A 17,682-nucleotide genomic window follows, 5' to 3' on the forward strand; every position below is an offset into this window, starting at 1 on the left:
CACAAAACCAGAAATAGAGACCAATGGGATGAGAGAGAAAGCCCAGAGATAAACTTATACACTTATGGGTACTTTGACAAAGGAGCCAAGAATATACAATGGAGAAAAGACAGCCTCTTCAATAAGTGGTGCTGGGAAAACTGGACAACTACGTGCAAAAGAAGGAAACTAGAACACTTCCAAACACCATACACAAAAATAAACTCAAATGGATTAAAGACTTAAGTGTAACATCAGACACTATAAAGCTCTTAGCAGAAAACACAAGCAGTATGCTTCTCATCATAAATCACAGCAATCCTCTGTGACCCACCTCCTAGAGTAATGGAAATAAAAACAAAAATAAACAAGTGGACCTAATTAAACTTAAAAGCTTTTGCACAGCAAAGGAAACAATCAGTTCAGTTCAGTCGCTCAGTCGTGTCCAACTCTTTGCAACCCCACAGACTGCAGCAAGCCAGGCCTCCCTGTCCATCACCAACCCCCGGAGTTTACCCAAACTCATGTCCATTGAGTCAGTGATGCCATCCAACCATCTCATCCTCTGTCATCCCCTTTTCCTCCTGCCTTCAATCTTTCCCAGCATCAGGGTCTTTTCAAATGAGTCAGCTCTTAGCATCAGGTGGCCAAGTATTGGAGTTTCAGCTTCAGCATCAGTCCTTCCAATGAACACCCAGGACTGATCTCCTTTAGGATGGACTGGTTGGATCTCCTTGCAGTCCAAGGGACTCTCAAGTCTTCTCTAACACCACAGTTCAAAAGCATCAATTCTTTGATGATCAGCTTTCTTTATAGTCCAACTCTCACATCCATACATGACCACTGGAAAAACCATAGCTTTGACTAGATGGACCTTTGTTGGCAAAGTAATGTCTCTGCTCTTTAATATGCTGCCTAGGCTGGTCATAACTTTCTTTCTAAGGAGTAAGCATCTTTTAATTTCATAGCTGCAGTCATTATCTGCAGTGATTTTGGAGCCCCCAAAAATAAAGTCTGTCACTGTTTCCACTGTTTCCCCAAGTATTTGCCATGAAGTGATGGGACCAGATGCCACGATCTTAGTTTTCTGAATGTTGAGTTTTAAGCCAACTTTTTCACTCTCCTCTTTCACTTTCATCAAGAGGCTCTTTTGTTCTTCCTCACTTTTTGCCATAAGGGTGGTGTCATCTGCATATCTGAGGTTATTAATATTTCTCCCAGCAATCTTGATTCCAGCTTGTGCTTCCTGCAGCCCAGCGTTTCTTATGATGTACTCTGCATATAAGTTAAATAAGCAGGGTGACAATTTATAGTCTTGACATACTCCTTTCCCTATTTCGACCAGTCTGTTGTTCCATGTCCAGTTCTAACTGTTGCTTCCTGACCTGCATACAGATTTCTCAAGAGACAGGTCAGGTGGTCTGGTATTCCCATCTCTTGAAGAATTTTCCAGTTTGTTGTGATCCACACAGTCAAAGGCTTTGATATAGTCAATAAAGCAGAAATAGATGTTTTTCTGGAATTCTCTTGCTTTTTCAATGATCCAGAGGATGTTGGCAATTTGATCTCTGGTTCCTCTGCCTTTTCTAAATCCAGCTTGAACATCTGGAAGTTCACGGCTCACGTTCACCCCACTGTTGTTTACCCCACATCCAAGGTCAGAGAAGCCCCAGCAAGATGGTTAGCACTGGAGTGGAGGCTGTGCAGTGATGGAGCAACTTTGAGGAGATACCCCATGTCCAGGGGCTAAGGAGAAGCCCCAGTAAGATGGCAGGAGGGGCGAATTTGTGTTTAGAATCAAACCCCATTCCCACCAGAGATGCTCAGAGAGCTCAAACAAACCTTCCATGCACCAGGACCCAGAGACCCACAGAGACAGAATGGCATTTGAGCATCTGCTGTGGGGGTATGGGTCAGCAGCGGACTGCCGCAGGCACAGGGGCTCTGGATGCAGCAGACTTGGGTATGGCATAAGCCCTCTTGGAGGAGGTTGCCATTAATCCCACCATGGAGCTACCAGAACTTACACAGGACTGGGGAAATAGACTCTTGGAGGGCACAAACAGAAACTTGTGTGCACCAGGACTCAGGAGAAAGGAGCAGTGATCCCACAAGAGACTGACCCAGACTTGCCCAGGAGTGTCCAGAAGTCTGCAGCGGAGGTGTGGGTCGGTGGTAGCCTGCTGCAGGGTTGGGGGCAGTGAGTGTAGCAGTGCAGGCATGGGATCTTTTGAAGGAGGTCACCATTATCTTCATTACCTCCACCATAATTTGGCCCCAGGTAAATAACAGGGAGGAAACACAGCTCCACCCATCAACAGAAAAGTGGATTAAAGATTTACTGAGCACAGCCTCGCCCATCAGAACAAGACCCAGTTTCACCCTCAGTCAGTCTCTCCCATCAAGAAGCTTCCATAAGCCTCTTATCCTTATCCATCAGAGAGCAGACAGACTGAAAACCACAGTCACAGAAAACTACCAATCTGATCACATGGACCACAGCCTTGTCTAACTCAATAAAACTATGAGCCATGCCCTGTAGGGTCCCCCAAGATGGAACTGGTCATGGTGGAGAGTTCTGAAAAAATGTCCACTGGAGAAGGGAATGGCAAACCACTTTAGTATTCTTGCCTGGAGAATCCCATGAAGATTATGAAAAGGCAAAAAGATAGGACACTGAAAGAGGAACTCCCCAGGGCAGTAGGTGCCCAATATGCTACTGGAGATCAGTGGAGGAATAACTCCAGAAAGAATGAAGAGACGGAGCCAAAGCAAAAACAACACACAGCTGTGGATGTGACTGGTGATAGAAGTAAGTCCGATGCTATAAAGAGCAGTATTGCATAGGAACCTGGAATGTTAGGTCCACAAATCAAGGCAAATTGTAAGTGGTCAAACAGGAGATGGCAACGGTCAATGTCGACATTTTAGGAATCCATGAACTAAAATGGACTGGAATGGGTGAATTTAACTCAGATAACCATTATATCTACTACTGTGGGCAGGAATCCCTTAGAAGAAGTGGAGTAGCCATCATGGTCAAAAAAGAGTCCGAAATGCAGTACTTGGATGCAATCTCAAAAACGACAGAACGATCTCTGTTTGTTTCCAAGGCAAACCATTCAATGTCACAGTAATCCAAGTCTATGCCCTGACCCGTAACGCTGAAGAAGCTGAAGTTGAACGGTTCTATGAAGACCTACAATACCTTCTAGAACTAACACCCCCCAAAAAATGTCCTTTTCATTACAGGGAACTGAAATGCAAAAGTAGAAAATCAAGGAAATAATAAACAAAATTAAAAGACAGCCCTCAGAATGCAAGAAAATAATTGCAAATGAAACAACTGATAAAGGATTAATCTCTAGAATATATAAGCAGCTCATACAGCTCAATATTAGGAAAACAAACAGCCCAATCACAAAATGGGCAGAAGACCTAAACAGACATTTCTCCAAAGAAGACATACAGATGACTAATAAACATATAAAAAGATACTCAATATCACTAATTATTAGAGAAATGCAAATCAAAACTACAATGATGTATCATCTCACACCAGTCAGAAAGGCCATTGTCAAAAAAATCTACAGACAATAAATGCTGGAGAGGATGTGGAGGAAAGGGAACCCTCCTACACTGTTGGTGGGAATGTAAACTGATACAGCCATAATGGAGAAGAGTATGGAGATTCCTTTAAAAAAAAAACCTAGGAATAAATCAACCATATGACCCAGCAACCCTACCACTAGGCATATACCCTGAGAAAACCATAAGCAAAGAAGACACATGTACCTCAATGTTCATAACAGCATTGTTTACAATAGCCAGGACATGGAAACAACCAAGATGTCCATCAACAGATGAATGGATCAAGACGATATGGTACATATAGACAATAGAACTTTACTCAGCCATAAAAAAAGAATGAATTTGAGTCAGTCCTAATGAGGTGGATGAACCTAGAGCTTGTTATAAAGAGTGAAGTAAATCAGAAAGAGAAATACAAATATAGTATACTAACACATATATAAGAAATCTACAAAGGTGGTACTGATCAATCTAGTTGCAGGGAAGGAATGGAGACACATGTAGACAATGGACTTGCGGACACAGTCAGAGGGGAGAGAGTGGGACGAACGGAGAAAGTAGCATCTATCTATCTATCTATCTATATATATGTACATTATATATATATATACACACACACATATATATATATACACATTATCAGATGTAAGATGGAAAGATGGAAAGCTGGTGAGATGTTGCTGTAGCACAGGAAGCCCAGTCTGGCTCTCTGTGATGACCTGGAGGGATGGGATGAGGGTAGAGGAAGGATGCTAAGGAGGGAGGAGATGTACGAATAATTACGGCTGATTTGCTTTGTTGTATGGCAGAAACCAACATAACATTGAAAAAATTTTTTTAATGTTTAATATTTAAATAAAAAGTTGAAAAAATTATTGTATCAGAAAGTATGTAACATATATTATCTTTTTGATAAGCCATATAGAGATGATGTGAGGGTTTCCCAGGTGGCACTAACGGTAAACAACCCACCTGCCAATGCAGGATATGTAAGAGACACAGGTTTGATCCCTGGGTCGAGCAGATCCCCTGGAGGAGAAAATGGAAACCCACTCTAGAACTCTTGCCTGGAGAATCCCATGGACAGAGGAGCTTGGTGGGCCACAGTCCACAGGACTGCAGAGTCGGATATGACTGAAGCAACGTAGCACACATGCACAGATGACGTGAAGTGAAATTTCAGGAGAGTTTTTACTTTTCTACATAAAATAAAGAAATAGAAACTACAACGTTAAAAATGCAAGGTATATATAAAGGTGATAGAACCCATGTTTATCCTTGGATGAAAACTGCTAATCATGTTGGCAAACAAAAAAAGAATCATGCGTTTCAGGTGAAAAAAAATAAAGGTGAAGGAGAGGAGGAGTTAGTAAGAGAAAGAGAAGCAGAAAAGTGGCTTTGATATTAACTTTATAAAATCAAAACAGCTAAAAATGTCAGGTGATAATATTTCAAATACAAAGCCTTATGGATCATTTTCCTAAATTGTGTAGTACTAAAAATGTGTATCCATTTACATGGTAAGTCAACTATGTTGAATTTTAGCAACACGTCTTTCAACATCAATTGTATGCATAAAAGTAAATTAGAAAATCTACCACTTTGAAAATAATACAACTTAAAAAATTAAATGGCACAGTAGTAAAGTACACTACAGTAACGTTTACACTAACATGGAAAACAAATAATTACGTACCATTACACATCTTAGGTTGATCCATCTGTAATTTCTGTTTGCTCACATCTCTAGGAACTTAATTCATTAACGAGTAAGGCAACATAAAATCTGATGTAAAACCAAAGTGTATATTAAACCTAGTCACAAACTTAGAGTAAATGTGAAGTAAGCTTCACTTTCACGAACAGAATAAATAGCCACTTCACCCTTACAGCATAGCTACTGTAACTATTAAAAAGATGGTTGATTATCTGTTTCTAACCATGAGTTAATTTTTTTTTCATTTATTTTTATTAGTTGGAGGCTAATTACTTCACAACACTGCAGTGGGTTTTGTCATACATTGACATGAATCAGCCATGGAGTTACATGTATTCCCCATCCCGATCCCCCCTCCCACCTCCCTCTCCACCCACTCTCTCTGGGTCTTCCCAGTGCACCAGGCCTGAGCACTTGTCTCCCATGAGTTAATTTTGAAGGGAGACATAGGAGACATAAAAGTCAATTGGTCCCTCCAGAGATTCTAGGCAAATCGTCAAGGTCATTATATGACTTGGTGGAGGATCACGTAAGGAGAATTAAACTAATGAAAATTCTCCTACAAAGAGTTTCCATTAAATAATCTATGAATTACCAGCTGCCTTCAGAATTCACTTAGTTAGAAATAAAAGGATCAAAGAAGACCATAAATAAAAAAAGAAATCCCAATATTTGAGACAGGAAGTGATTAAGGTAAAAAGATGGACTTGAGTAGAGTCAAGGTCATGGTAAGGATGATTTCTATTTTGACCCTGTTCCAGTATATTGATAATTACAAGCCTATAGAGTGAAAAAGTAATTCCATGGTGCCAACAGCAGGCATATGTTAGACTTTCAATTATTTTATCATCCACTTTGATGGGAATGAGGCCAAATTTTTAAGCTAGAAAATGAAAATTTGTAGGAATATGAATACATGTCATGGATAATGTAATCCTGAGTTTAACTTAAAAGTTAAGATTGTGAAGTCATTTTTTTCAAATTCATGACATTCTGATGTTTTCAGATTCATTGTGCGAGAGAATGGAAGGATATGATGTTTTCACTGCTTCATTCTATGAGCAGCAGGCATGAAGCCCTCTCTGTAGGGGTAGCTTTGGGAAAAACCCTACCCTTTTGTAGGGAGCAAGGCTCCCTCCTTCTCAGGGATGCACTTTGATTCCTGCATTAAGACACACCCAGGCTTGCTGAGGAAGCAGGCTGCCTAGCCTCACCCAACAGAATGATCTCTTCTGTACACAGGCTGATGACATAGACAGCTGAACCTCACATTCACCTGTGTGCAGTCCTGATGTCCAGGAGGAAAATAAGAGATGCTAATGAGACTATGGAGGATGAGAGAAAAGGAAATTCAAAAAAAATCCCCAAACTAAGATTCTGATATATTTGAATGGAAATTAAAGACCTAGAAGAAATAACTAGGATAAACTGAAAGGGGTAGAATTGTTTGTACTTGGGAAAAAAACACACAGTAGAAGGATAGCACATTGAATCCTTTAAGCCAGAATGGAGATACAAGTTCCTCTGGAATGAAAGAAAAAGTACAAAACATTTATCAATATCTATATCATTAACAGTATATAGCACTTTGCTTATAATTGGTATTCAGTATTCATTATAGGGATTAATAAACTTTGGGAGTTTTAATAATACTACATTGCATACCAGGGCTTCCCTTGTGGCTCAGTGGTGAAGAATCTGCCTGCGATGCAGAAGACACAGGAAAGCTGGATTCAATCCCTGGGTCGGGAAGATCCCCTGGAGGAGGACATGGCAACCCACTCCAGTATCCTTGCCTAGAGAATCCCATGGACTGAGGATCCTGGGGGGCTACAGTCCATAGAGTCGCAAAGAGTCGGACACAACTGAAGCAACTTAGCACACACACACACATGCATACCAAGCACGAATGGGGTGACCACTGTGTTAAGTAATTTGTTATATGATTTTATCCTCACTGATTCGATGAGACAGGTAAAAACATGAGTTTTTCACAGAAGAAAAAACTGAGATTTAAAAAATTTAAGTTACTTGCCTGAGGTCTCATGGTTAGTAAATGAAGAATAAGGAGCGAATCCAGCCTGGCTTGATTTAAAGGTTCACAGTCTTATCAGTACAATAGCAAGCTTGCTAGACCTCCTACCAGCAAAGGGTCTGGGTCGCACACACTTGTACTAGTGGTTCTCAGCCCTATAAACCCACACCTCCACATCCCATTGTTATAAGAAATATTTTGTAATGCTCACTTTACTAGAGAAATTCATAGACAAGTACACACATATTTAATCAATATAATGCACTGGCTTCAATATAAAGAGTGAACTAAAGAAAGATAATTAATAATAAGCAATATCCATTTCAAAATATTCAACAGATACACTAAAACAATTTGTTAAGAAATCTGGTGCTTGTATCTAATCATAGAATCACCATGAAAAGAACAATTATACATATAGGGTAATATCAGTGTGGGATTCTTACATGGAGCCTCAGAGCTCCCAGACTATTCCAAGAATCAAGAAGTGCCCATTTCTAAACACTTGGGCCTGGAAATTTGCATCATGTCACTTCTGTGATGTTGTATCGATCAAAGAAATTCTAGAACCAGCCAAGATTCAAGGAGAGGGGCCATGGATCTCACATGCCATCTCTTGGTGGCAAGAGTGCCAAAAAATGTATGACAAGCACGAGAGTCCATTCTGTGACCACAGATTACTTACATTCCTCTCACTTGTAAAATACACTCCCTCTCTTCCCAAATTCCAAAATTCCCTTACAGCACCAGTCTCAGGCCAAGTTACAGGGTCTCATTATCTGCATCACAATCTCTTTCCCTATCTCCCATTTCTCCCAGTCTATGAGATCTTATTCTAATCAGGATGGAGTATCATCATACATTTTTTTTCAAATAACTTTAAAAGGCAAATACCTCATGTTCTCTTGACTTTGGGGCTTCATCTTTAAATCTTTTTCTCCCACAAGTTCAACCCTATCAAGTGAAAGTATTGGCTTGAAGACTTGTCTCTGATAAAAAATTTTAAAAGTCTTTTTGAAAGTGTCTATCCAGAAACTTTTTTCCTTTCTTTGTTTTTAAGCCGTATGAGAAAATAAATGTCACAGTACAGAATGGGTACTCCTGGGGAAAAAACTGGAGGCTGAGAGGTTATAAATGACCTCTGTGTCATAAATGAGGCTGTGTGATATTGTACACCTAAGATGATGTGCACCCAAAATCCTGCTTTGGATTGAGTCAGTGATTTGTCCTCTTGCCTAATGATAATGTTGAAAATTATTATTTCTTCCTTAGGTTATATTGACTCAATCCAAAACATAGTTTATTATTCTGTCATTTACCCTTTCATAAAATTCTTGATAGGTTCTCCAAGTCCTTAAAGTGCTCAGTATATGTTAATCCTTATTATTAGTAGCAGTACTTTATATCTTTAAAAGTAAGAACTTTCAGTTTTCACTAATTGAATAATATTATTTAGAGTTACCAGTAGGTGGGGATGTTGAACAATATTTTTCTAGGATGTCATAAGCTTTGTTCCTGACATTAAAAAAAAAAGCCTATGAATAAAGAACTTCTCTACTGTATTACAAATCTCTTTTTAATGGAAATTTTTTTCAAAATTTACAAATAACTTTTTTAAGTATTCAAAATAACCATAAAAAAAAGATTGGGTTCAGCCTGGAATATGAACTCTAGAGCTCCTGGGGGAGGTAGTCACTGAAAGGTCAGTCTCTTGCCTCTGGGCTGCTTAGTGGACTTTAAATCAATGCCTCATCACAATTTTGGACCCAGTACTTTGAGAGTGGATTACAAAATAGAAATAAAGAATAAGTACCTGTGTCTGATCCAGATGTCAAAAATACTAGGATAGACTCTGACTCTACTTCTTTCACTAATAGTAGCTATTCAGCAACTACAGGTGCCAGGTGCTAAATTACATGCTCTTCAGATTTGGTAAGAAGGCTGAGCGTCAAAAGAATTGATGCTTTTGCATTGTGGTGTTAGAGAAGACTCTTGAGAGTCCCTTGGACTGCAAGGAGATCAGTCCTCAAGGAAATCAGTCCTGAATATTCATTGGAAAGACTGATGCTGAAGCGAAAGCTTCAATACTTGGGCCACTTGATGCGAAGAGCAGACTCATTAGAAAAGACCCTGATGCTTGGAAAAATTAAAGGCAGGAGGAGAAGGGGACGACAGAGGAATAAGTGGTTGGATGGCATCACTGACTCAATGGACATTAGTTTGAGCAAGCTCTGGGAGATGGTGAAGGACAGGGAAGCCTGGCGTGCTGCAGTCCACGGGGTTGCAAAGAATCAGACACAACTGAGCGAGTGAACAACAACAAATTCTCATAGCAACCCTAGGAGGTCGATATTATTAGCTCTGTTTACAGATAAGAGAACTGAGGAATTAATTTACTTAGCTAGTTTCATTCAACATTCAACTATTAGATGGTGGAGACAGAATTTCATCTCTGCCTTCACTGATTCTTATGTTTTGCTTGCAAGCCTGCGTGTGTGCTAAGTCGCTTCAGTCGTGTCTGACTCTTCCACTCTTTGTGACGCTGTGGACTATAGCCCTTCGGGCTCCTCTGTCCATGGAATTCTCCTGGCAAAAATAGTGAAGAAGATCCCTTCTTCCTCACCCAGGGATCTTCCCCACCCAGGGACTGAACCTGCGCCTCTTACATCTCCTGCATTGACAACTGATGGTCTATGTTTTATCCTGGGAGTCAATTCTGACTAAATATCCTAAAGATGAAGTGAAACCAGCAAATATCTCCCCCAGTGCCAAACTACAGCATTCAAATGAAACTGCAGCTTCAATCTCATGTGGCATTTATGGAAAATGAGACTTCATTTTTGAAGTTGGCATTTATGGAAACTTCCAGTTTAGCAACAAAAGAACCATCTTTTCCGGATTTACCCATAAAATTGTTTCCTTGAACTTGTCATTCTAACCTAAATGGGACATTATTTTTCTCTAATACCCTAGGGAATAACAACGGAGAGAGGTTTGAGAAGACAAGATATAGAGTGTTAGAAAATAATTTTAATTCATATGTGTAGCCGAATTTATAAAGAACCCTTAAGAAACACATACAACCCTATTTTCAAATGGACAAAGCACTTAGCAGGTGCGTTTTATAAATGATACCTCCATGTGTCTGTATCTCTCTAGGGTAAAGGCTGAGAAATCAGAGACCTTGGCTGGGACAAGGGATTTGGGGGGATATGCCTATTTAGTCTGACCCAAAGTTTCCTATTTAATTAAATAAAAAAATCCTTTTATCAAAGGACAACTATTAACATCCTAAGCAAGTCTGGGAAACATTGACCTGGAGATTTTATTTTTTCTCTTCCTCTAGTTGCTCACACAAAATTTTCTCTCAGATCTTCCTAGTACCCAAACTAGGAGGTCGTCAGACACCTCTCTTGCTAGCATTCTATCATTCATTGAAATTGTAACTCATCAGTGTTTTGTTTTTCTTGTATCTCCTGGAAGATTATTTTCTAACTGGAGTTTAAATTTTTGGTTTACTTCATAATCCAAAGAAAATGCTTTTATCATTTCTTGTTTACTAAAGCAAGTTCTAGTAGTTTTAAACTGAGCATGAAAGTGAAGTGTGGAAACACACTAAGAGAGAGTGACAGACTTCAAAAGTTGAAAAATGTCAATGATTATCCTTTTCCTGTTTGTCCTTTACTGTCTTTGAAGCCAAATGTTTGATCTTTTGCATTTTCCAAGATGGACATATTATGCTATTGTTAGGTAAACACCAAGACAGAACCATGAAGCTCAACATAAATGTTTAAGCCACACCTCATTAAAAATAATATTTACCACATACTTAGTAAGAGAAAAGTACAAACTGTGTTTTATCTTGTATCCCATTTTATTGAATATTTTAGGAAAAATAGTGATAGTACAAAATGTAGAGAAATTTTATGTAGTTTTTCTTGAACATTTACCTATTTCAAAATATAGGTTCTATAGCCAAATAACTTGACTTCCTGAATCTATATCTGCATGCTTAGTGCAGCTGTAATGGAAATTGAAAAAAGAAAAAAATTTGAATTTTAGAGTTGGCAATTTTTCTAAGTAAGTCAGCAACTTCTGTTGGCTGTGGTTTTTAAATACATCCAGAACTTGACTACTTCTGACTTACTCTGCTACTAGACTCACCAGAGTCACCATCATCTTGCCTAAATTATTGTAATGACTACCAACTCTCTTCCAATCTACTCTCAACACAGAAACAAACTGACCCTTTAAAAATTTAAATCAAGTAACACAACATTGTAAATCAACTATACTCCAATAAAAGCTTTTAAAAAAGAACATGAAAAAGCAATGAAGTGGTCTAAAAAATGTAAATGAAGATATACATCACTACTATTCAAAACCTTTCAATAACTTCTCATTTAAAGTCAAAGTCCTTACAATGATCTACAAGGCCCTCATATACGGTCCCCAGTCATTTCTCTAATTCATCTCTTACTGCCCTCCTCCTTATTCCCCTTACTCCAAATGCTACTCTCTGCTATTCTGGATGCTCTCTATTCAACTTTATTTATTTTTTTTTAATCTTTATTGCTTCTGTTTTATGTTTTGGTTTTTTGACCACAAATCATGTGGGATCTTAGTTCCCCGAGCAAGGATCAGACTACATGCACTGCAAGGCGAAGTCTTAACCACTAAGCTGCCAGGGAAGTCTCCCTCTTCAAGCCTTTGTAACTGAATCACTCTTTCCTCCCATATCCACAGGCTCCTCTCCCTCACCTTTTTAAAATCTTTGTTCAAATGTCTCATCTTCTCAGCAAGCCCTTGAATGACCAACTTGCCTTACCAACTCTGGAACTTTCTATCTCTCTCTCTTTATTCTCTTTACAACCTTCTTAATACCTTCTAATACATTATAAAACATACATTTTCTGTAATTATTGGCCTTCTTCATTAGAGTGTAAGCCTCATGAAGGATGGATTTCTTTTTCTGTTTTTTTCACTTTTGTTTCTCCAGCACCTATGCTAGAGACATAGAAGACACTTAATAAGTATTTATTGAATATGAATATAGCATAGGCACAGTTTAATATGCCTTTTAACCAAGAAAGGAAAGAATGTATAAACAAATGAAAAGTAACTTTGGTCAATTGCCAGGCAACTGAGACTATTTTAGATAAATTATACCTGAGAATAGAATTGTAAGTATAACTGATCCAAGCTCTCTCTACATTTCTCCTAAAGCATTGAGTTGCTACATAATCAGTTTACCTTTGATAGAAATGGACAGTAGTCTATCAGCACACAAATGTTTATGTTTCAATTTTATTCTTGTTTCCAACTCTCATTTTCCACTTTATACATTTAAAGAATTATATACATCTATTTCTACAATGTTTGAGGACAAATTGAATGGATTCAAAGAGCTAAACAATGCTGGTCAATCTAACCAACGAGGATTCTATATAGCAGTCATAAGTATAATTGTTATCTTTCTTAGTAAGATATCTGTTTCACTGTCTTTTGTAGTCATAACAGAGAAGATTTTTACCCGTTTGTTTTCAATAGTGCTGTTATCTCTTTTTATAAATAAACTTTGAAAAAACCCTTCAGTGATTGCTTGCCAACAGAAGCAGCTAGATCTGCAATAATTCACCAACCTGGTTTAACCAAATTTGTCTGCCTTTGTTTGAGGGATTAAATCTGTTGATTATCTGGAATCTCAAGGGAGGAAGAGTTGAGCTTGTCTCTTACACTGGGTCCTATTCCCACTCAAACTCCCAACCCCATTACTTCTGCCTATGTGGATAAGGAACCTATAAAGGGAAACACCCCCATTCCTGAGCAACTTTGCAGTTTTTTCACTGATGAGCTCTTCATATGACAGAGTTCTGAGTTTCTTGTCTACTTATTTATCACTTACTTCGGCCTGTTCCTGTTAGTGATTTGAATTGAACAACTGCATGTGTAGCACATATAAAAAGTTATTTATCCTTAAAACACTCACATGTGACACTCAAAATGTGAACTGCAAAACTGATGGAGTATGTTGAAAACAAATAACAGGTCAGTAGTGAACCGTCTGTTGGGGCTACAATCAGCCAGGTGCTTACTATTTCAGCTCATTAGAAGTGGAAGTTGGAGAATGAATAAATAGGGGAGCAGGTATCATTGACTTCAATACAAATCTTCCTTTTGCGATCACAAACCAGAGAAAACCAATGTGAACTTGGGAGTTTCTGTTTTTAGCTACTTTTTGTGGGATTCACCAATATTCAGCTTTCAGAGTTTCTATGGGTGCTGTAGGTTCCTAAAGCTATGTGCACCCAGTCAAGGACAGCAGTCTCAACTGTAGCCATCCATTTTTGTCCTGTTTCAAAGTATTCATTCATTTGTCCAACAGCTTATTATTGAGTGTCTACCATGTGCTGGGCCCTGTATAAGATACTGGATACAGTCAAGTAACCTTATGGACATAATCTCTATCCTTGTAGAGTTTTAAAATATAATGGAGGAGGTGGACAGTAAACAAATAACTAATGGTGAGAGATATCAATAAATGCTGTGAAGAAAATGAATGAGTTCTCTAAGGAGCTTACACATTTAAAGCCAAAACCAAACACAAACAGGTTGAAAATACTCTAGTATCAACATCAGTAGGGTAACAAAAAGTGATCTCTAGACTTTTTCAACTTTGAACTCAACAGGGTAACCTGGTTAAGAAGGAATAGGTTTATCACTAGCATAAGTATTGTGTGCAGAATATTTATTAGGGAATGTGGAGATACAGGAACACAGTTTAGAAATTTCTGAAGAAAGTTTATTTTATAAATTAAGCATTATTTACTCATTATAGAGAAAAGAAAGCTTAGCATTTGTCTTGGACTGTATATGTGCACATCAAAAAACTGAAAAGTGAAACATTCAATCAGCCAATTGTATCAACAACTTGAAAGTAGTGATTCAGCAAATTTATTTTTTTCAAGGAATCTATAACTTAGCTTGATCCTGAAAATGGCTTTCAAGCATGTGCAACTTAGACAAAAGATGAAAGCCTTAAAACTTTTTTATAACTCCACTGAAGATAAGTTTGGGAGATTCAATTAATACATAAAAAGAAGGCTGAGACAGTGATTGGATACTGAGGCTAATCATTTGGGATTTTTATTTCCTTCCCTAATTTACAATTAGGGCTGAGCTGGGTGAAAAAAGTATTTGTACAACTGGAACAGTATATCAGAGTTAAAAGAGAAGATGATGAAATGCTATATTAGCATTCCATGTAAGACTGTGAAAGGTAGATCTCAATGGCAGCCTAAATTACTAAAGTTCTCCTCTTAAGAGAGAGAGGGGAACACACACACCCCCTCAAATTATAACAAAGTATTTATTTTAGTAGCAGCAGTTTTGCATGATTGGCAAAAAAAAAAAAAAGAAAGAAAATGAAAATAGCTTTGCAAAATGAACACTCAGAAAAAGGTCTGTTCTGTTTTGAACTAATGAAACAGTATAGACTGTTTCTGCTGCTTAACTTCGCTGGGAAACAGCAATCCTTCCCTTCATTTTGTGGTCAGTAATGTAAGTAGGTGTTCTTAGGGTGGTGATCTAGTTGTGATCTGCTTTGCCACTGATGAGAAGTACTTTGTGGGTCTTTTGACTGGTGGTTTTAAATGACAACTGGATATCAAGAAAATGATGAAGTTGTTAGTGCAAGATTAGTGAGAATGATTGGAGGTACAAATGGATAACAACAAAGGCAGTATCATTATCTTGGAAAACATTCCCTTGTTTCCTGGGAAGCAAGGCTCCAAACAGTTCTAATAGACAGTGGCACTTAACTTTGTGGGAAACAGACTCTGAGAATCTGATAAAAGCACTGCCTGCTCTCCCCCCCAAAAAATACATACATGCATGTCCACTCAAAAATTTTATACAGTTTTAAGGGATTCACAGATTTTCATAGATATACTAGGGTGACTTGAGTAGGTCACCTATGTTGAACATTAAAGAACACTAGCTTTCTAATGCTAAATCTATATATTACACACAAACAAAATGCTAGGAGAGAAATTTCAATTACAGGCAGGAGTACAGCAGATGGGGTATGATGGAGCAGCAGTGTTGCAGTGATAACAGACAATTCAGTGAGGATTACACAATGATGGAATACAGACAAGCTAAGTAAACAAAGAGGAACAAAGGAACTAGCAGATGAAAAACTGTAAGAACGCCAAAATTTGACTCAATTATTTTATAATCTTAAGAACCAACTCTAAAATTACATATTTGAAATATATTTTGAAATACTTTTAAAATTTGAAATTCAAATACTTACATATCTGAAATCGCTGAGTCTTGTCCGACTCTTTGCGACCCCATGGACTGTAGTCCATGGATTATACAGTCCATGGAATTCTCCAGGCCAGAATACTGGAAAGGATAGTCTTTCCCTTCTCCAGGGGGTCTTCCCAACCCAGGGATTGAACCCCGGTCTCCTGCATCACAGGTGGATTCTTTACCAGCTGAACCACAAGGGAAGCCCAAGAATCCTGGAGTGGGTGACCTATCCCTTCTCCAGTGGATCTTCCCAACCCAGAAATCCAACCGGGGTCTCCTGCATTGCAGGTGGATTCTATACCAACTGAGCTATTAGGGAAGCCTGGAAATCCAACTAAAGGAAATCAATTACTTAGCTAAGCAGCTAACTAGTTCCACTGGTGATTTAGGCCATCTAATTTTACCTCTAGCTGAAGTTTGCTGTGCTTTGTGATGTACGATACAGTGTTATCCCTCTAGCATCCAATGCTGCTTAAACGTCATATGCCTTGATAATTTGATTTTTCCAAGTGGGCAATAATAGTAATAGCCCATCTAAAATGCTGATCATATCTAGTAACCACTGTAGCTCAGATTAGCTTACTGGGCTGCAGCAACTCACCCTATTAAAGTGCTATAAACTAATGATAGTGCAAAGCACCTTTACTAATTGATTTTACATCCCTTACTGTACTTGTCCAAGCAGGGTTATGGTGTCTTTATGAGAATTACGTGGCTAGTGCTATCACTTCTGTGCTATCACCTTTAAATAATATTAGCCAGATATGTCTTGACATAAAGAAAATTTCAAAGAAATATAGAACCTTGAGATCAGAGGAGGAGCAAGCTAGTGCCATCAGCAATTCATCTCACTGGAAAGTTTTTTTCCAATTTTTATCTTTCAGAAGCAGTTAATTAAAAAAAACTTTTGGAATAGTAGTAATTATTATTGTCATTTTAAAGTCTTTTAAAATTGCATAAAATGTATAGTAACTGTAGATTCAAAATGATGGCTAAAACTTTTGTCCCTGGTCCAAAATTAAATCTTGATAGTAATGGAAACTACAACAATGAAGATAACATGTCCAGTGAAATTCTGAAGTAATTAATATACCTTTATCTTTCCTTATGCTGAACTTAGTAATGGATTTACATTCTAGGGAGACTATAGCCAGCTAATGGTTCTATCACAAACATCATCATTTCTACCAGGCATGCATTTAAGATATTTGAGAAAGACCTTTGAACAATGATTTACTTAGCCGATTGTGGAAAGCACTCCACATTTAGGAATTAATAACTTTCAGTTTGGTTTTAGGAAGGGACAGGAGAGGACTGCTAAGTTCTGAATGTTTATATCCTCCCCAAATTCAGATGTTAAAACCTAAGCCTAAAGGTGATGGTATTAGGAGGTGGGGCCTTCAGGAGGTGATTAGGTCATGAGAGCAGAGCCCTCCCAGTTGGATTAGGGCCTGTATGAAAGCAGCCTTGAGAAAGCTGCCTTGCCCTTTCTGCCACGTGAGGTTTATAGAAGCTCTCAGCAAACACTGAATCTGCCCGCACCATGATCTTGGACTTCACAACCTTCAGTACTGTGAGAATAAGTGTTTGTTGATTCTAGCCCAACCAGTTTACAGTATTTCTGTGATAGCAGCCCTGATGGATTAAAACAAGAGCTAATTATTGAGTGCCTACTAGAATCTAGGAGCTTTACAAATCGATTCAGCTCAAGTTTCAGAACATATCCATGAGACAGAGGATCTTATCTATTTTATATATGAAAAAATTATTGTCCAGAAAAGCTCAGTAATTCATTCATGGTCACATGCTAAGTGGTAGGCAGAGTCAGCCAATCTGTCAGTTTCCAAAGTCTGAGCACTTTCTGCCACATGACACTGAGTTTTATAGCACAAAGTCTTTTGAAACTTTCTGTTTTTTACCTTAGTAAGGCTCCTTAGTAGAAATAGATTTTCCAACTTAGATTAAACAGAAAGTCACAAATACCTAAATTTAACTGAATTTCATTTTTTACATAGAGTTTTTCTGGGAAAATAAATTTGGG

The sequence above is a fragment of the Dama dama genome, chromosome 28, assembly GCF_033118175.1.
Source record: "Dama dama isolate Ldn47 chromosome 28, ASM3311817v1, whole genome shotgun sequence".
Lineage (NCBI taxonomy): Eukaryota > Metazoa > Chordata > Mammalia > Artiodactyla > Cervidae > Dama > Dama dama.